Below are 20,798 nucleotides of genomic sequence, written 5' to 3' on the forward strand. Positions count from 1 at the left end.
ACCTGCAGTATTTAGAGAGTCCCACACTGTACAAAGGGATCTCATTGGATTCAAAGCAGCTGTCACTGCGGTGGCTCCATTGAGAACAGGTAGTGGCAGTTCCTGCTCAAACCGTTTGTGTACTGTGGCAGTCTGAGAAGGCTAATTTGATGTTCTTTTGTGCACTATACAATTCCAATGATTAGAGGGAGCGGTCCACACTTCTTGAAAATATCACAGTGCCAAAGATTGTTGATTCCCAATTTTTTATTCACGTTTCATTCACCAACTGACGACAGCTTCCTTAGTGAATTTCAACATAAATGAATCCAAATTTACTCAAAACGTCAGACAGCCGACGCGTTTCGTCCAATGAAGGACATCATCAGGGCTGTTGGAATATAAATCAAACAAGGAAAGTGCATTATACACTTGAAATCCCAATAAGCCAAAATTGCAATATTACCATGATAGTACACACTAATTTATACTTTATACCTCTTCTCCTGCCTATTTGACAGTCTGAAGTATTACAAAATTTCAATAAACATCATTACAGTATTTCCATAACAGTACACATTCATTGATACTGTATACCTCACCCCCTGCCTGCTGGAGCATTGTAATCATTGCACCTCTTTGCAGCAGAGGTCACAGTGCACCACAACACCCTCACAGGGTATATTGTAGAATCGGTGGTACTATGCTCACTTCATTTCACACACAATTGCCACGATACGCCTAATCTTTTGATCTCCACCCCTTACTTTACCAGTTTGTTGCCATTTCTGAAGGGGGTTCAAGAGTATACGTCAGAGCTCTTCCTTCTCATATGGAGAAGTGTGGCTCACTGGCTAGAGCGCCAGACTTTGAAGCAGAGATCAGGCCTGGGACCAGGGTTCAAGTCCCGACGCGGCAGGGTCTTGGGCTCAATGTCCGCGGACTCGATAATTCTCGCTTCGGCGCCTACTCTAATCATGGGTCCCACGCTGCAACTCTGGGCAATAGCTTGCTTAATCTCCACAACGGCCCCAACAATACTGGGATGTCTGGCTTCACCTTGGGGGTGCCCAGGAGTGGCATCTCACAGGGAGAGCCAGGTAGGGTTCCACAGCGTTATACAGCGCCGGGACGCCCCGTTGCTGGGACAGCTGTTCGCTTTACAAGTATACTACATTTACATTTACATATACACTTTATTGGAGTCTGATTTTACAGCTATGAAGAGGGCACTCAATGTCTGTTCTGATTGAGCACTACTCACCCCAAAACTCTAACACTCACTTAGGAACTGTCTTAAAGTCATCCATGTTTTGATGTTTAAAACTTTCTTCAACTGAAAAAACAAAACAGCGGACCTGCTGATTGTGGGACTATTGGCCATGTGCAAGTCACTTTCCTAGTTATTTGAACTTTGTGACTCTTCCTCTTTTGGTAAAGAAAATAATTTGGCATCCTATTTGAAGTTTCTCCCTCGGCCAATCAAGTCAATTATGCTGTATCCTTCTCAGAACTAATACAACAGACTGTGGGCCTTTATCTCTTTCTTTCTCTTTATGTCTCGACTACATCATTGTTGCAATTGTAGGCCCTTTCACTGTTCTTTTAAACAAGCCAGGGAGAATTCAAAATCTCAAAGTTTGTCTTGTATGCACACTCAATTATTTAGACTCTGTCTCTTATGTGTAGGTAGCTTGGCCAATGAAAGAGTGCTGTGTTTTATGTGTGTGGCTGCAGTCAGTCAGATCAGTCAGGATTCGAGATTCGGATTTGAGGACCCACCCACGGCCCACGGCCTGGTTGAACCAGGACCTGGTGCGGCCTGCAGTGGGTCTGCTTTACGTTCGCCCCGTTCGCCTCACCCAGGGCTCCCTCTGCAGATCTCTTTATAGTGAGCGTGGCCCGGTACAGCACCAGTGCCGGTCAGTGCCGGTCTCTCAGAGAGGGGAGCAGAGCGTTATGGTGTGAGGGGGGAAGAACTGACTCCCTCCACAGTCCGAGTTTGCCTGTGGGGGCCCTGCAGGGTTGCAGCCGCAGCCGTTACTCTTGCCACTGCTTCAAGTACCCTCAGCCAACAGGTGATCCAGCACAAAACCAGCACAGTCCGGAACATCACAGAATCACCCAGAGCAGGTGCCATCTGAGATTATAGAGGCAAGCACGACTGCCATTGGTGGGGGAAAAAGTGAAGGAGGCTGTTTGTTTGGTTGCACTGCCTGCCCCAGCTCCACTCTCACTGTAGATCGCCTGATACTGCTGATCCAGACTTTAAGCTCCCAACCCCGAAAAGGAGGCGATAAGGGAGGAGAGAAGGAAGGGACTCACCCCCGCGTAGCACCCAGGTCATGAGCAGAGCAGAGGACTATGGCTCCAGGAGGCTGAGGCAACAAACGTATTCAAAAGAGCCAGTAAGCAGACAAGCCAGGTGGTCGCAGGGAGCAGCGAGCGCAGCAGTCACTAGTTGACAGTTGCTAAGAGCGAGCCCAGTTTGCATCACAGAAGCCCCTACCCCCGCAAGGAGGCGATAAGGGTAGAGAGAAGGCAGGGACTCACCCCCGCGCAGCACCCAGGTCACAAGCGAAGCAGAGGACTATGGCTCCAGGAGGCTGAGGCAACAAGCTTGTGCAAAAGAGCCGGTAAGCAGACAAGCCGGGGGGGGTTTGGGGGGGGGGGGGGGGGGGGAAATCGCAGGGAGCAGCGAGCGCAGCAGTCACTAGTTGACGGTTGCTGAGAGCGAGCCTAGGTTGCATCACAGAAGCAGCCCAAATAGGTTTGGTGTGGCTTGTGGTAGCCCCAGTGGGCCCGCTCACTTGGCTTCCCTCAGGGTAATTGCCAGCCCTTGTCTTACTTAATGAGTGGAGCAGCGAGAGCAGCTAGTGGGAACAGCTTGTGGGAGCTGAGCCTACTACAGTGGTGTACACTGTACCACGAGGCTGTAGGAGTAATATATAAAAAAAATGAAGAACAGAGACTGCAGTGCAGTGCTGGGCTGTGCAGGGGAAGTAGTGTGCCCCTCACCTTTCTGCTTGGTTCTCACAGTTTCAGATACTGGTTTTAGCTCAGTTCTCTAGGCTTTAAGCATAGCCTAATACGACCTAACCACCTAACAATGTATCTTGCCTGATCTGGCTCGATTCTTTGAGCCGGTGTGTGGTTTGCAGTGGTCATTGGGGGTAGCCTCAAAGCGGACCCTGACTAAGGGTAACAGTGAGCTCCAACCAGGAGGAGCATAAGCACTGAATTGAACCTTTAGAATATGACACTTAAAAAGAAACAGCTAAGCAACAAAGACCCAGACCCAGAAGCACAGCCATCTTACAAACCCAGGAGCAAAGTAACTGTAACCCTCCTCACAAAGGGCTCATTACACACTTCTTCCAGGCCTCTGGTGGTCCAAAAGACATGCTGACAAGTCCCTCAGAAGGGGTGAAAGGCGAGGTAGAGACTACCTTTAAATCATTAGGACCTTAAAGGACAACAAGGATCAGGGTGGTCACCACTCTAGTGACCCCGCCACCACACAAAAAATAGGGAGCCCTGAGAACATTCCTAAGCTTGCAGCTAAGGCTAAGGGCCCCTTACGGATCACAGCAGAAACCACCTGTGGCCAATAGGTGAGGAGGATGAGTAGAACAAGGAGGTGCTCGTGGCTAATCCTCCAATGTCCACCTGTTTAAGAACTGCTCCAACAGTGACACCCTGGAAATATCGCCAGACCAATTCTGCAGGTACAGATGATTTATCCTTCTCCTTTCTACAAAAACTTGAGCAGACCATTGAAAGAACATTGGGCGCTACGCCAATAAGTCTTGGAAGGAACTCTGATACGAGAATGCACCAAATAGAGGGTTGGAGCTCGATGGGCCAAGAAGCCAAGCAAAAAGCAGCAGAAGAAGAATTAAGTCATAAAGAGTTAAATCTGCTAGCACAGAATAAAATTGCCAGGGCCTTGATTTGACAGTCTAAAAAAATGGAAGTACAAATTGATCTACTGAGTCAATGGCCTAGCACCTGGTGCGCCAAGATGATAAGCTGGCAAAATTAGGGGCTTCCCTCAAAATTAACAAAGTCAATTCAGCTTGCACTAGCTCTTGTGCCTACATAATAGAAAAATGGTCAGGGCTACCAGAAGTACTAAAGGACATGCTGGCACTAGCCAAGGGAAAGAGAGAGATATTTCCACTAAAACAAACAACTCTCGAAGCATCAATTGAAAAGATTGTGAAACCAGACAACACTATAGAAACCACCTCCCGACAAATAGCAGAGTACTCAAGGAGCCTCAGGCAGGGCTAAGCAATAAATTCAAAAATAACAACATAGAAGCCCAAAGGGAACGGGGACTCTGAGGATTGATTAATCGATACGACACTTGATGTCCCACAAGAAGACGTAACCCCAGTGGAAAAGGCGGAAGGCACAGTGGCAGAGGTAGCAGTCCCACTGTCAAGGAGGGCCAAAAAGAAACAGAAAAAACTGAAAAAATCCAAAATTAAAAGAAGATCAACATTACCAACAATGCTGAACTCTGGCAGTATAGAGAATACAAACTGCACATAGAATACAAACAACTCAAAACCACTTTTCCCCATTTTTAACTTCAAAAAGCAAAGTAAGTCCAAGACCACAAGGGAAAAACACACCGAGACAGGCGAAGACCTAGTTCAACGGAACACTCAGTGGGAGGGCCCACAAAAAACAGGGCAAACAATAGAGAAGACTCAAGAAGAAGCAGTTTGGCAGCCCTCATCATAGGAGGCAGTTTGGCAGCCCATATCATGGGAGGCTGCCAGCTCACAAGACAGGGCCTCTTCTTCCTCCTCTGGCCCGGAGCATCTATACAGCGCGCCAAAGCATATCAAAAGTAACCAGGCTGAACAGCTTGAAGAACAAACTTGGGAGGGTTTGCCAAATAGGGCATCAGGTAGACATCAGGAAAGAGATGCCAAGAATAACTCACTAAATCAGAATATGCAGAGGCCCTCCCTGTGGGAGGACAGATTGAGACTGTCCATCTCCAAGCACAATAATCAACTAGCAATCCGCAAGTTGATGCTCACCCCTAGATACTCAGCTAAAGGTTCCTACGACATCCTGAATAGCGCCAACATAATAAGTCTCTTTGGACACATCAAATCACAAGTACAGATCACCTCAGACAACTGAGTGGGTAAAGTTCAGACGGCTAGATAGAGATACCCACGGAGATTTCACCTTAGTCGGTTTCACTCAGAGGGTACACCAGGCTGTCCTCAGTGAAGCTCTTCATCTCGCAGAATGGGGTGTAGAAGTCACCGCCCTCAGCACACCGAAATACCCATACGTTCTCAAACCCAATTATTATTGGTGGGAACCTACTTCAATCCTCAAAGGCACAATGAAGAAAAACCTAGGAGGGAGAGAGAAACTCGGGCGACTAAGAACCCCGATAAGAATTAACATCTTGCACAGAGACATGCAGTGGAGAGTGCAGACGCTCCAGAAAGAGCATGTCCAAACGGAGGTGCCATGGCAACAGTGTCCCTAATCAAAGAAAAAGCAAAGCCAGAAGAGAACGCCCAACTTCAAACAGTGGTCAACAACATAAACTAACCCTCATTTCATGGAACATCGCAGGGTTAAGCAACATCTTCAGGGACAAGGCCATACAAATTTACCTCGCAAAGGGGGACATTTTATGTTTCCAGGAGACCTGGGCCCAGTCAACCAAACCAATTGGAGGCTTCTATGAACACCACATACCAGCAAGTGAAAATAACATCTTTGGATGCCAGTCAGGAGGGGTTTCTATTCTTTCCAAGTCATGCTTGCAAATTTAAAACGATTCAGAAAAGGGGGTGGTGATGAACAGAGTGTCTGAATTAAGCAGACCACTCTTTCCTAGTCCAAAGATCAGGGCTTGATCCATCACCGTTTTTTAGCTCACTGCACCATCCCAGCTCAGAAATTGGCTATATGCAAATTAGTCTGACCCTGGCCCAGTGCATCATGCAAATTTAAAACGACAGCCATAAAAGTAGATACACCCGACCTCCAAGTTATTACACTTGAGGGGCTGAGAAAGGGACTTCGGTACCAATCCCTGATACTTATCAATTGCTACATCAATCCTACAAAATTCCAAACACAACAGGCTACGGATTCGTTTATTAGTATCTTGGCCGACATACTCATTAATTTTGAGCACCGCAATGTGATAATTGCGGGAGATTTTAACACAAGAGGTCTAGATCAAGTAGTAGCAGCTGTGCCCTGCAGAGGGAAGAAGTCTGGCCTGTTGATCTCCCTACTTAAAAACTTTACGCTACAAACCACCCATGGAATAAACAAAATCATCCACCTTTCTTGTATCCCTAAGTCAACCTTTAGGAACATATCCACTATAGATTACATTTTAATAAATGAAGGGCTGGTGCGTAAACTATATGTCTTTGTGTGGATGACAGAGATGAAAGAGACCACTGGCAAATTTGTGCAACTTTTAGTTTGGCACTGGAACTTGTGAAAGCTCAGGAAACAATAGGCGCAACCTTGGGCGAAGAACGATATTTAGCCATTAAAAGATTAAAATGGACAGCCAACCTTAGTAATAACCTGCTGAAGTATGTGGCTGCAAGGGAGGAAGTATTTCAAACATGGCACACAAAGAACATCATAAGTCTTTGAGAAACGCAAATTGCGGATTTACAGAAGACCCGGGGAAATGACACCCAAGTAAGTAGAAGCCCCAACTTAAAAAAACCTTTGCCGGAACAAAGAGCCCCGAAGTGCCTTGAACAACATAAACTTACTCTCAAAAGGGCTATTGAGGCAAACAAGAACAGAAACCGTTTATTACTGATGACCTCCATCTATGCCCTGCGATCCACATATAAGAAGAAAATGTGGAAGCTGAAAAGAGAGCAGACAGAAAAGAATTGGCTCAAAGTGTTCTCACTCATTCCCCAGCATTCCCCGGCACATACAGGCCACGCCCACTACCCTCAGGCCGCACCCCCCCCCCTGCTGCCTACTATATAGCATGTGCATCTTCCGGACGCGCAGAGGATGAGAGCAGCGGGAGCGCCTAAGGCAAGCCCGTCTGCGCCCGTCCTCGCCTGGACCGGGCCGAGGGCCATGCCCCTTACATCTCGGCCACAAAAGACCAGGCATTATAGCGCAGAAGCTCTCCTCAGTATAAGGCCTTTAGGAACTAACTGTGGCCTGCACTTTTATCATGCTACAGAGCTCCCAGAGATCTGTCCAAAATGTAAACAATCTCTTAAACCTAAGCAGGTCCTAGATGCGAAACAGGATTACTGTATGCTCTTGTTAAACTGCAGATCCCTGCCTAAACATAGGGTGGAAATTGCCCTTTTGTTAGAGGAACGCATGCCAGACGCAGTGTTTCTCACTGAAACATGGCTCACGTCGGACTCTGACCCTGCCTTAGTGACTGCCCTCCCCCCAGGTTTCCAAATTATCCGGCAGGATCGTCCTGATGGGAGAGGAGGAGGCCTAGCCATTATCTATAAAGAACAATACCACTGTCGAGTAATCTCTGAAGCAATTCCAGACTGTGAGAGCTTAGCATTTATTCTAGAACTCTCCCCTAACAACTGCTTTTCAGGAATGTTAATATATCGCCCCCGGGCCCCCCCAAACAGTTTCACAATCTCCTCCCTTCGATTGTGGCTGAACGTGTTAGTACTGCCTCTAATTACACTCTGCTAGGGGATCTCAATTTTCATTTTGATAATGCCCTGGACCATACAGCTACGACACTTGCAGACGACCTAGCTGCACTACAATTAGTCCAACGAGTGAAGGCACCGACTCACGCTAAGGGCCACTTACTGGACCCTGTGTCCAGTAACTGCGCAGACCTTGTGGTTGGGCTACCAATCTCCCTCCCATGGACTGATCATCTACTAGTGCCTTTCAACTAGACAACATTTAAGCCACCCCCCGTGAGACCCACGGTAAGACATGCCAGATCCTGGGCGCGGCTACCAGTTGATGACTGGACTAGTAGACTCGCGATTGACCAACCCTCGTACGATGAGGACCCTTGTTTGGCCCACCAGGATTACGAAGACTGGATCACAAAATCGCTTGAAACCACTCTCCCCCTGAGTAAAATAACGATGAAACGTCCCCATAAAACAGCCCCCTGGTACTCAGAGGCTCTCAGGGAAAAGAAACGCGAATGCAGGAAAATAGAAAGACGATGGTGTCTAGATTATTCTCTGGAGGAAAAAACCCGTTACCGAGAGGCAATTAAAATCTACAAAGCAGAGGTCAAATCTGCCCAATCTATATATTTCTCTGACAAAATCATACTAGCAAAATCCAAACCTAAGGACATTTTTCAAATACTGAAAAAACTCACAAAACCTCCATCTTCTAACCTGCACGAGGAAAAAACAACAGATCACTGCAATGACCTGGCAGAATTTTTCCACCAAAAAGTTAATAAAATCTATTCATCCTTCCCCTCTACAGCTACTGTCCCCATAGCCCAGGCTCAAACAAATCTGGGAATCACTTTATCAGACCCCCTACCAACACTGGACCACTTCCCCCTCCTAGACCTTGAATCCTTGGACTCCATTGCCCGCAAGGTAAAATCTGGGTCTCCATGCGACCCAGCACCTCCAGAAGTCATGATGTTGGCATCCCAGGTCACTTTACCAACCATTGTGGACCTCCTGAATGCCTCCATCACCTCTGGTACTGTCCCTCCCGCTTGGAAGCGGGCCATGGTCCGAGCTCTGCTGAAAAAACCCAATCTGGATCCCTCTGACTTTAGCAACTACCGGCCGATTTCTCTGCTCCCCTGGGTGAGCAAAATCCTTGAGAGGTACATCAATCTCCAGCTGGTGAATTTTCTTGAAAACAACCAGCTGTTAGATGCCACCCAGACGGGTTTTAGACCCAAACACGGAACAGAGACTGCCCTTCTAACAGTCACTGAGGAAACCAGAAAAGACCTTGATCAGGGGGGGTCAGTGGCAGTGATCCTCCTTGACCTGAGCGCGGCATTCGATACGGTCAGCCATGACACCCTGCTGAGCCGCCTCTCGGGTGTCGGAATAGTGGATAGAGCTTGGCTATGGCTCAAATCCTTCTTGACTGACAGATCATTCCAAGTCTTTGATGGAGAGAAAGTGTCCATGAGTAGGCCGTTGAGGTGTGGAGTCCCATAAGGCTCCTCTTTAAGCCCTGCGCTTTTCAACATCTATATGAGACCACTGGCTGAGGTTGTTCGTCCATTTGGGGTTAAGATCATCTCTTAGGTGGACGACACCCAGCTGGTGGTCTCCTTGGCGCAGGAGGCCGACCTGCCGTCGTCAGGTGGGCTAATAAAGTGCTTAGAGGAGGTAAAGGGCTGGATGACCGCCTCATCTCTTAAGCTCAATGGGGACAAAACAGAGCTGATGCTTGTTGGACTTGGCCCTTATGGCAGGTTCACCCCTACACTTTTTACTTGTAATGGTGACCTGGTGATGGTGATTTTTGGGTTCTGCGCACTTTCACTGTGTCCCAGTGGAAAGTGCGTGCGCACTCTGAGTGCATGTGATGAGATAGGCCTGCCCTCCCATAGGAATGCATGGGGAATGTATGTGTCCCTAGTAGTTCCTGATGCGTGGGGTGTACAGGTTCGAATTTGATATGTGCGAACTCGTGAGAGTGAATGCTTCGCAATGGTGTGTGTTGCATGAGTGTGTCATATGTAGAAATGCCACTTCCAGGAGTTGGTATATTAGTGTAAAATATGCCTGGCGTGTGATTGGCTGGAGCAGGCTGGTGAGCCTGGCTCCAGGAGTCTGGATGGGTCTGCCCTGGTGGTGAGTGGGAGATTAGCATGCTGATGGCTGGGGAGGAGTGTACCTGTGTCCTGAATGGGCTGGGCTTTTCCCCACACAATGCTGGCTCCGCCCCCTGTGGTGCGACTGATGACCCAAGCCCTGCCAGTGAATAGAGAGGGCGGTTGAGGTAAACAGAGTACTTCAAAACCAGCTGCGACTGGTTTCCCCCCCACCCTGCACCTACAGACAAAGGATTTAGGTGTATAAAAATGGGGCTGTGTCCCCACTGAAACTGTTCTTGTTCCAGGATCCTGAGGGGGCTGCTGTTGCTGCTGCTGGGCCAGAGGACGGCCACTTGGGGTGTCTCCCTGCCTGGAGACCCAGTGTGCTGACTATGGGCCCAGCCTTGCCCCCTGCCCCTTGAAAGGACTTTTTCTGGACCTTTATCTACTGCTAGCGCTGGGGAGCGCTTTCTGATGTTCCTAGTGCCTGGGAGCGCTTTTCTTTCCCCTTCTAGCGCTTTTAGCATTTAGCTAGGGAGCGCTGTAAATTGCCTTTTAGCGCTGAGGAGCGCTTTGCCTGCCTAGCGAGTGCCCACCTCGCTTATTTTTGATTAATTTGCCCCCTGGCAGGTGCCCACCCTGCCAGGGACCTTGCCGCAAATTCTGTGCTTTTACGCGAGGGATCCCACCCCTCGGTAACTTCATCCCCCGCCTACGAGTGCCTGGACCGGGCCGCCGCGCTGCCCGCGACGACCCGGAAGTGGTTGTTCGGCCGGCCAATCCGTGAGCGGGCCGACGGAAGTCCTGCCCCCGCAGCCGCGACCCGGAAGTCAGGCAGGCCGGGGGCAGGACAGACAAGCAACCGGAAGCGGACGGGAGGCCACCCCGCGCTCCGGTGAGGGCAGAAGCCGGCGACTTTCCTTGTCCCCCCCGCCCCCGGCTCCCAAAGCGAGGGAGAAGCCGGAGAGAGAGGGGAGAAGTCTGCAGAGAGCCCCGAGGAGCGGGAGCTCTCGTGAAGCCGCCGCTGCCCGCCGCAGGAGAACCGGTGAGTGAAGCAGTGTTGTCCTGGGAAGGGGGAGGCGTTGGGGCACATTGCCGGTGCCCGCCCCCCCCCTCGTGCTCTCTCCCCGAGTGAGGGGAATTGGTGGTGAGCCCGTGAGGCTCAAGGCGGCATCCTCACTGTTCAGAGCCCTAAGAGGGCTCAGGGGGAATTTGTTCATTCTGAGTCCCCAGAGGGGGGACTCCGACGAAGGTGGCATTTCGTGTGTGAGCCTGAGAGGCTCTTGGGGGCACATCATGAGTTAGGAGCCCAGAGAGGCTCAGGGGACATTTGTGTGTTCAGAGCCCAGCGAGGCTCCAAGGGGACAGTCATTCTGCAGAGTCTGTGAGGCTCCCCCATCGTGTTGGCCCCATCACTTGCTACACAGCTGCCCAGCACTTCGTGGGCAGCTGCTCCGTTTAGGCCCCCTGACATTGGGACACAGGGAGTCCTAGCCCTAGAGAGGCCAGTTGGCCTAGGGACAGTCACAGGTGGTGACTTACGTGAGTTTGGCGCAATTGTTCATTTTCTGCACCTCTGAATGTATTGTTGATGCATCATGTGTTTTCCTTCCTTACACCTCTGAATGAATGTTATGCATTACATCATGTGTTATGTTCTTACACCCCTACAGGTAGTGTGATACTTAGGTGGTTGTTTTCTCCCTAGTACAGGTGGTGCTAGTGAGGTCCTGGTTACCAGTAATTACTGGTTGTGTGCTCTATTTTTATATTTTGTGCTAAAGTAATTTTACATTCTAAGTGCTATTTCTAAAAGTGCTGATTCCTGACAGTGGTCCAGGTGGCCCTGTCTTGTAAATATCCCCTGTAAATTCTGCCCGTGCCCCTGGCACATTGTAAAGTGTGTGTTTTTATCTAATGTGTTTATTGTAATACAAAGGCTATTTTTCTATATAACCTTGTGTGGAGTTTCCTTTGTGGTGGGCCTTGGGTGTTGTTGCTGGGGTGCGTGCGCAAATACTTAACTCATATCGCCTCCAAGTTTAGCCTTGCTGCTCGCGCCACGTTACCTAGAGGGTGAGCAGGGGTTATCTTGGCGTGCAACTCCCTTGCCCTAACTTAAGAGTGGTGGTCTCTGACTGACTTTGGCGCAAGCCCTGGCCAGCCAGGGATCCCATTTCTAACAATGCTCCTGGGCCCCTCAAACCTCACCTTTTTCAATTCCTTGTGGCCTCCTTGTCTAGGTACCCCCCAGTACCCAAGGACAATATCAAGAGCCTTGGGGTGTGGCTGGAAAAGACCCTCTCATTTAACATCCAGGCTACAAAACTCTCGGCTACCTGCTTTGGACTTCTTAGGATGCTAAAGAAAGTCCTCCCTCTTTTACCTATGGAGGCAAAGCAGGTGGCCATCCAAGATCTTATACAGTCCCGCCTCGACTTCAACAATGTCCTCTACCTTGGCTCCCCGGGGTACACCTTGCGTAGACTACAGATAGTGCAGAACTGTGCAGCCCGCACACTGTTACAGCTGCCACGCAGACAATCAGCCAAACCTGGTCTGATCAGCCTGCACTGGCTGCCAGTGCACAGAGAATCATCTTTAAGGCCATGTGTATTGCCCATCAGGCCTTTTGGGACACAGGACCAAGGATTACCCGGGACCTAGTAAAACAGTACCAACCCATCAGAAACCTTCGATCTAGCCAGGCCTTTATGGCTATAGCTCAGAGAATAAAAAAGGCAAGGGCGGGCGGCAGGACGTTCACCCATAATGCCGCCAAGATCTGGAACTCACTTCCTCTTCATCTTAGATCCAACCCTAATCTCTCCTCATTTCGGAAACAGCTGAAGACTTTTTTGTTTAACACCCCTCAGTAATTTCAGCAAGTTACCTCTGTCAAGCAATTCCTATTCTGGTCTCTAGCGCTTGGACGCCTCTGGGCAGCAACCGCGCTCTATAAATCTACTTTTCATTACTTTTCACTTTTCATTTCACTCATTAAAGAAAATTATAACAGCAAGCTATGAAGATACGTCAATTGCTTGAGCTCCCGAAGCAAGCCCAAAGAAAATAGCATAGCTGGTAATGTGTGGGAACAGTATGTGAAGGGTCTGTGCATGAGCGAACCACATAAGGTGGGCCATCCGATCCCAGATTTGACACAGGCTGCAGAAGAGTTCAACAAACTACAAAGTGTGCAGAAAGAACACACATTGCCCAGTCAGTTTGACGCTTACAGAGTGGAGGACACAGTCAGGTACATCAGGGCAATAAGAACCAATGGGGACCCAAGACCAAATGGCATTCCCGCTCACGTCTTCAAGTCTGCTCTATTTTTTTTTCCATCCATCCTTATTCCATTAAATAACCACTCATATCTCACAGCAATATTACCATAATCCTGGAAAGACTCTATCCAGTGACCCATACACAAGAAGGGAGATCTGTCAAATCATGACAACTATAGGTTAATAGCCCTGCTTGAGTTGAAGCTAAGGTATATGCCCGCTTAATATTAAGGGACTTAGAGGACTCGGTATATAAGAACTGAATCCTTCCACCCTATCAAGCCAGCTTCAGGGCAAAAGGCTCCACTGTGGACAACATCCTAGTGCTGTCTATCTCATGAAGCAAGCAGTAATGAGCAATAAGCTGCCCTTGTTCTGCTACTTTATAGATGACTCTACAGCTTTCGACAGAGTTAATCGAGGTCAAGTATTGGCAAAACTCGAATCTTGGGGGATCCCGGTAACACTTTTAAAAGCAATAACAGCCCTCTACGCGGGGACATGGGTCCGGGTCAAACTAAGTTCAACATCCACAACCGTGAGAATTGAAACAAACAATGGGCTAAAGCATGGCTGCATGATGGTCCCACTATTATTCAACCAGTACATGGCAGACAAACATCGAAGACGTCAGCCTAGTACTCCCAAGATTGAGCTAGATTACCCTTGGAATCCTTCAGTATGCGGACGACACCATGATCATGGACAACACCAGCGTGGGAATTCAATGACCATTAAAAAGACTAACATTGTACAGTGAGGAAAACAGCCTGCAAATGAACGAGTCCAAGATAAAGATAATAATCTTTGGCAAATATCCACACAAAAAGCAAGCAACTTGAATTTCTGGGTGAGCACCGAATTAGGACAGCTACATCCTACAATTACTTGGGGATATGGGTAACAGAGAGGGCAACAGCAAACAAACATATAAAGGTGCTACCGACAAAAATTAATAGCATAATTCTGTCACTAAGACGTCTAAGCTACTGCTTAGTAAGGCCATCTATAGAGCCCATGCTGACAGTACTTAGGGCAATAAAATTCTGGCAATTTCACTTGGACATTTAGCCTTTCCGTGCACAGTAGAGAAAGTCATCAATGCAGCCCAGATAAAATCATACAAGGGTGTTCTACAGGAGCCTCATCAAGCATGAAACACCAGGTAAGGCTGGACATAGAACTAAACAGATCGGATTTGGCAATACATGGGGACATAATAAAATATTATATCAGAGTACTGAATGCCTCGAAACCACTCTCAAATATTTTTTTTTAACAATCTTTACGGTTAGCGTGTTCCCCGTGGCACTTCAAGTTGGACCAAGCTATAGATTGTCTGAAAATAGAGGCAGAGAGTATGACACTGCATGAAATCCCTTACTCTGCCTGGCTAATGCTTTGAGGCGTCAAGTCCAGACCATTTTGTTTGAGCTGGATTGATCTTCACTCCGGTACAACCCCCTCACACTGCCACTTGACAATTCATACACTCCAGGGAAAGCTGAACAATACTTATGAGATCCACTTTCAGCTCGAGCGAGAAAGAAAATTCTGTTCATGCATCTTACTGCCCTCAAGATACTGGACTTCAATTTGAAATGGGGGCGAAAAGATAACCTTGTCTCCTGCCGGCTATAACTATCAAAGGGAATCTTGGTTACATCTTTTATGCAGTTGTCCTAAACTGTCTAGCGATCAACAGTTTGTAACGCCCAGGTCTGAGGGATAAGGCTCTCAGAACCTGCAGGGAGGCCTCGAATTATGCTTCTCAGAAACCACTACTTGCTAGAGTCGGCAAGTTTACTCACCGAATCAGAATTGTACTAGACTCCCATCAGCAGGCTGCAGATTCTAGGGTCTAAATCATTCAGTAATTAACCAAGATGGTGTCAAAATCCAGACGGACGTCACTCAACCTAGGGGCTCTCATTAAGGACAAGCAGATCATAGAGAGTGTGTGGGACTCATTAGGGGGTAAACTAAGATCTTATTATTAAGGGCAACCAACATCATGAAGGGAATGACCCTGTTGGATTTTGTACAACTATTGAACTTAACAGACCAAAGGGCAAACTGTCTTGAAAAGGAATTGATCCTATATTTTAACTTATTTTATTTTGGAGTCTTATAGGGACATAAAGCAGCAAATCGGACCCAGGCAGGCATGGTGTATCTTTTATCTCGAATGCTAGAAAAATCTTTGGAGGAGGATGGACGGGAGGGGGGGGGTGTTGCTTTTGTGTTTTTATACTGTAAAGATTTTGAGTAATCGTACAGTTAATACAGATTCTATTCTAATGATAGAGTGTCCTTCCCATTTTTCTGCTTGGCGCACTGTACCCTTTCAGTGGTTGGACACTCTTACAAACCTTACAACTGCCTTGAGCCTTATCATGTCTCTCACTCCCTACATTTTAAGAACACACTTCTTCTTACGGTTCCAGCACCCAGGAACTCATGACTGGGTTGCCCTTACTTTTCAGTTCACTGACCATACCAGTGGTTGGAGACACCGGGTATTTTAAAAACAGTCTCTTCTACTATTGTTCCATGTTTTCTCTACTACAAAGGCTCCATGAAAACAACTTGAGAAGATGCATTTTAAAAAAAGTTTATAGTCCATGATTCATTAAAATGCACCACTGCAAATTACACAGTTGCTTGCTTACTATTCAGCACTACCACAGGTGAAGGGACGCCACAGCTCTATGTTTAAAAACAAGTGCAACGAAACAGAAGTTTACAGTGAAATGTTCCCCACTATTCCAAGAAGCTTATTTTGTAGTACTAATGCTAGTACCTGCATTCTGCAACTCTATCACACAGCATATTACTAAATGCCCATGTCTACTTCGCAATAAAACACAGATTTAATGACTGGCTCACACAGTGACACCCCCTAAATGACAAACTCACATTCTCACACCACAAAACTATTCATAATGTTATACTAACATAAGAAGAAAACTATTTCAACAATAAACTTATGGTCAAGTATTCACACACCATTCCACTCACAAGTTACTACCCACTACCCATAGCTTACACAATGACTACCACAACTCAAATAAATGGCACTAAACAACACACAGCAGTTAATGCTCATAACCCACATATCTATCCTGTCCTGATAAAATAAATGTTTACATTTAAATGTCCCCAAACATAAGGATCCACCTTATTTAAAATGACCACCATAGCCACTTTAGAATAATAATTATCTCACAAATGCAACAAAAAGAGGGCCATGAACTGAAAAGGGGTTCTTTGGGATTCGGAATCCAAGGGCGCACTGCCTAGGTTAATACGTTACAATGTGTACAGATAAATGTTCGTTGCTGTGTAGTGCGTGAAGAGCAGACGGCGAACACCCTTAACTGACCAATGAGTCAAAAGACATAACAAACATACAAAGCTATGCTCTCGCAACTACAAGTGTGGTAACAAAACAGGGTACAATGACCAAAAAGGAATTGAAGCACAGAAGCAGAATCTTTGGTGTGTATTTTTCTTTGTCACAGCAAGTTGTAGGTTTATTTTCTCCAGACTTTGAGAAATGTTACATTCGCCGACACGTGTTTCGTCGTGTGCAGTTGAGTCAACACGACTCTTCAGGGCTGGTGATACAAAAATAACGTAAGCATGTTTTAATTAACGTCATATCAGGTGACAAACTGCATATGGTGACAGGAGTGCATCCAACATGCAGTAGTGACGTGCGTGTTCATTCACACACAGTGAGTGTGACTGTTGAGGTCATAAAAGGATTATAGAGTGGTGATTGTTGTGCTAATGTGCACGTTGTGATGGAAAGTGATATTGTGAGGATGTATCTGGTCGGTTTTAGCTCGCACACAGTGGTCCTGTGTTTCAGGGGTTTGAGAGGTGGTTCGGCTTTAACCAGAAAGTGTCTAAAACGAGTGTTTGGTGAGCACATTAGTGATATGGGTCAGCCAGGGCGTCTATGTGACATGGCAACGTGAAGGAATTAAGGTGCCTATTGTGGGTTAAGATCCAGAAGGAGCTCTCCATGCATTAGCAAATTTGTATTATGTAATGGGTTCTAATACCTTGGTCTTCAATACCAAAGTATGGTTTGAAGTAAGTCTGGACCTCGTCGTTTGTGTTCTGCGTAAGTACAGTGGGGGAAAAAAAAAGGGAAATAGAAGAAACTCAAAAGAAGACATTAAAAAAGGGGAAAAATGGCAATGGACTCTACTGTCCACGGTCAGGTTTACTGGGCATTAAAGATCCTTATCTTACCGATTTATTGTAGGTTAGAATTGGAGATATCGATGTTCTGTAAGCGTTTAGACAGTGAGGTCAGCCGTGTGGTAAGAGTTACTCTATTGATTATAATCACGCCTCACTGGTCGGCAAAGAGTCCCAAGTGTAGAAGCTCTATAAGAATGGGGAAATTTCAAAGTTTCAAGCGTCAATGCGAGTTTTTAAACCCAAAGGTTATATCTGGCTTTGCCAATGCTAGTTCTGTCGCCCAGTCCTAGATTAAAAACACGGGGAAATACCTGAGTATGTATTCCTCTCATGCGGAAGCCGGGAGGGGATTCTTCGGAAGTGCTTCCCGAAAGGAAACGGGTACGTCTCCTCTTCGGCGGTACACTAGGAAAATAAGAGCAATACTAATTAGACTCTTCTCTCCGTCGGACATTAATGCGCCCGGAGCTCTAAGCCTCAGACGTACCAGCGGGCATCGGTTCAGAATTAGGCGGGGGAGGCGAGTACACTTACCCGTGGTAGGCAATCCCTCCTCTTGTGTTTCCCGGCGGTCGTCTCTCGTGTACGAACACGTGACCCCGGGCGAGGAGGGATTAAATGGTTTTAGTAAACATAGAAGATGTCCTCATTATCATTTACGCATCTATGAGCGCCATTGTTAAGAGGGGATATATCCATGGTTAAATAGTTATCCCATTCTGGCAATTATTTTCGTTTTCGTGCCAAAGTGAAGTAATCAGCTGTCAGAGTTGTAAGCCGGAGCTGATGTCTAACATCCTACTGTATATAAGTTAGAGGGATTCTAATATTTAGACGTGGAGTTTAGAATCCCTTCACTTGACTATTCGGAACTGTTCAAAATGTTGCGGTGTAGTGTATTAGCTGTTTGGATATCAATAGTTCAAAGATTGATCAGTAGTATCAAGTGATGTGCGCGATGGTGATAGTGCACATTCAGAAAACTATAGGATCTAGCCAGAAAAAACGTGACATGATACAGGGTGATGGCGGTGATCCTGATGCCACGGTTGGCACAGGAGTCTGAGTGTGACATTATCTCCACTTCATCTTGCGTTTATCATAATGCAGAAGGCTAAAAACACACTCATGACATGTTATGAGAATTCTTTGTATGACAGTACACATATTGTAGCAAAGTCTGGGTAGATCACAATAGTACATATTCAGGTATTCATGTCGTACAATACAGAAGTCAGTAATAACATTCAGCTCCGAGGGGTTATAGGCCACTTACAAGATGTTATGTTTCCTAGTAATAAGTATATGGTTATATTGTTATTTACCAGGACATTGGTGTATACATGTGGTGAATCCCCCCGGTGATTCTTTAATCACCTAAAAAATATTGAAGCTCAGAATCGTAGTTCAGCCCATGTTCTATGCTTTGTAAGCGCATTATCCATGTTGCCTCCCTACGTCTGAGTGTCAATTCACGGTTGCCCCCTCTAATGTTGAGGGGAATCAAATCAATCCCAAAGACACGTACTTTGATATCATCCTCCTGAGTTTGGCATTCTGCAATGTGAAGGGCTACCGGGTATCTAGGGTCTCTCTTCTGTATGGCTCTCATGTGTTCAGAGATCCTCTCCTTGAGAGCCCTGATAGTACTTCCTACATAGATCTTGCCGCATTGGCATTCGATTACATACACTACAAACTTGCTGAGGCAAGTGATGTTGTGTTTAATCAGATAGATCTTTCCATCTGGGCCTTTGAAGCTCGGCACCACGAGCTTCAAAGGCTCAACATTAGAGGGGGCAACCGTGAATTGACACTCAGACGAAGAGGGGGGCAACATGGATAATGCGCTTACAAAGCGTAGAACATGGGCTGAACTACGATTCTGAGCTTCAATATTTTTTAGGTGATTAAAGAATCACCGGGGGGATTCACCACATGTATACACTAATGTCCTGGTAAATAACAATATAACCATATACTTATTACTAGGAAACATAACATCTTGTAAGTGGCCTATAACCCCTCGGAGCTGAATGTTATTACGGACTTCTGTATTGTACGACATGAATACCTGAATATGTACTATTGTGATCTACCCAGACTTTGCTACAATATGTGTACTGTTATACAAAGAATTCTCATAACATGTCATGAGTGTGTTTTTAGCCTTCTGCATTATGATAAACGCAAGATGAAGTGGAGATAATGTCACACTCAGACTCCTGTGCCAACCGTGGCATCAGGATCACCGCCGTCACCCTGTATCATGTCACGTTTTTTCTGGCTAGATCCTATAGTTTTCTGCATGTGCACTATCACCATCGCGCACATCACTTGATACTACTGATCAATCTTTGAACTATTGATATCCAAACAGCTAATACACTACACCGCAACATTTTGAACAGTTCTGAATAGTCAAGTGAAGGGATTCTAAACTCCACGTCTAAATATTAGAATCCCTCTAACTTATATACAGTAGGATGTTAGACATCAGCTCCGACTTACAACTCTGACAGCTGATTACTTCACTTTGGCACGAAAACGAAAATAATTGCCAGAATGGGATAACTATTTAACCATGGATATATCCCCTCTTAACAATGGCGCTCATAGATGCGTAAATGATAATGAGGACATCTTCTAAGTTTACTAAAACCATTTAATCCCTCCTCGCCCGGGGTCACGTGTTCGTACACGAGAGACGACCGCCGGGAAACACAAGAGGAGGGATTGCCTACCACGGGTAAGTGTACTCGCCTCCCCGCCTAATTCTGAACCGATGCCCGCTGGTACGTCTGAGGCTTAGAGCTCCGGGCGCATTAATGTCCGACGGAGAGAAGAGTCTAATTAGTATTGCTCTTATTTTCCTAGTGTACCGTAGAAGAGGAGACGTACCCGTTTCCTTTCGGGAAGCACTTCCGAAGAATCCCCTCCCGGCTTCCGCATGAGAGGAATACATACTCAGGTATTTCCCCGTGTTTTTAATCTAGGACTGGGCGACAGAACTAGCATTGGCAAAGCCAGATATAACCTTTGGGTTTAAAAACTCGCATTGACGCTTGAAACTTTGAAATTTCCCCATTCTTATAGATCTTCTACACTTGGGACTCTTTGCCGACCAGTGAGGCGTGATTATAATCAATAGAGTAACTCTTACCACACGGCTGACCTCACTGTCTAAACCAGAGGTCTTCAATCTGTGGGGCGCGACCCCCAGGGGGGTCGTGGAGTCCTTTGAAGGGGGTCGCAGATTCTGTCCCTGGCTTGGGCTGATGAGGGTGCTCACGGCAAGGCCTAATTCACACCGAGGTGTGAAAAACATCGAAGCCTCATTAACAAGTAAAAGACTTGTCAAGTACTCGGGTGTGGCTTTGTGTGTGTGTGTCCCTGAAGCCGTTTAGAGCTGGGGGAAGTGGGGGAGGGGGGCTGGGGGAGCAGGCTGTAGTGTAGCCTGCCCTTTGAGGTCAATGGATATTGCGCGCCTGGAGCTGTGGGTTCCGTGACACATCCCC

At 46.8% G+C, this 20,798-nt stretch overlaps 1 pseudogene across 1 annotated transcript in view; it reads right to left on the reverse strand.

The window, feature by feature from the left end:
* The window catches only part of LOC147702740 (protocadherin gamma-A6 pseudogene), a 31,754-nt pseudogene extending 23,032 nt beyond the window's left edge, over nt 1–8,722 (reverse strand). The window contains exon 1 of the transcript XR_015297370.1: nt 8,524–8,722. The product of XR_015297370.1 is annotated as a protocadherin gamma-A6 pseudogene (transcript). The remainder of the gene's footprint in view (nt 1–8,523) is intronic.
* Between the last annotated feature and the right edge of the window lie 12,076 nt (nt 8,723–20,798).

Source organism: Lissotriton vulgaris, chromosome 7 (assembly GCF_964263255.1).
Source record: "Lissotriton vulgaris chromosome 7, aLisVul1.2, whole genome shotgun sequence".
Lineage (NCBI taxonomy): Eukaryota > Metazoa > Chordata > Amphibia > Caudata > Salamandridae > Lissotriton > Lissotriton vulgaris.